Source organism: Belonocnema kinseyi, chromosome 1 (genome assembly GCF_010883055.1).
Source record: "Belonocnema kinseyi isolate 2016_QV_RU_SX_M_011 chromosome 1, B_treatae_v1, whole genome shotgun sequence".
Taxonomy (NCBI): Eukaryota; Metazoa; Arthropoda; class Insecta; order Hymenoptera; family Cynipidae; genus Belonocnema; species Belonocnema kinseyi.
In genome coordinates this window covers 171,965,657-171,966,132 of record NC_046657.1, presented here as the reverse complement: position 1 = coordinate 171,966,132, position 476 = coordinate 171,965,657, and positions in this window count along the sequence as shown.

Genomic DNA, 476 nt, shown 5'->3' with positions numbered 1-476 from the left:
TAAAATTCTGATACAAAGAAATTTGGGAATTTCGCTTCTGGAGGTGTTAGCTTTATAGAACTCCAAATTACAGGTTTATAAACTAACCAACTAAAGTGTTTATAAAATTCGAAAACAAGTATTATGAGACGTTGTTTGTTTATTATCACTATTTGTCTTCGTCTATATTATAACTAAAGTGTAATATTAATTTCAGATTCGTGAGAAAGAAAGTCTAGTAGAATGGGAATATTCCAAAATTCTTCATGACTTGGACAAACTGCAACCAACGTGCAAACGATGCTGCCCTAACATTTCTGTTGTTCATACTGACAAAAATGAGTCTTTTTTGCTGTTCAAGTATGTTTATATATAAATATATAATAATTACACAACCACACAAAAAAAAGTGTGCGGATCTGGTAACAAGGCACACGTATTCCTATGGATTTTGGGGCGCTGAATTCAAATTCGGTATCAAAAATCACCCATCACGT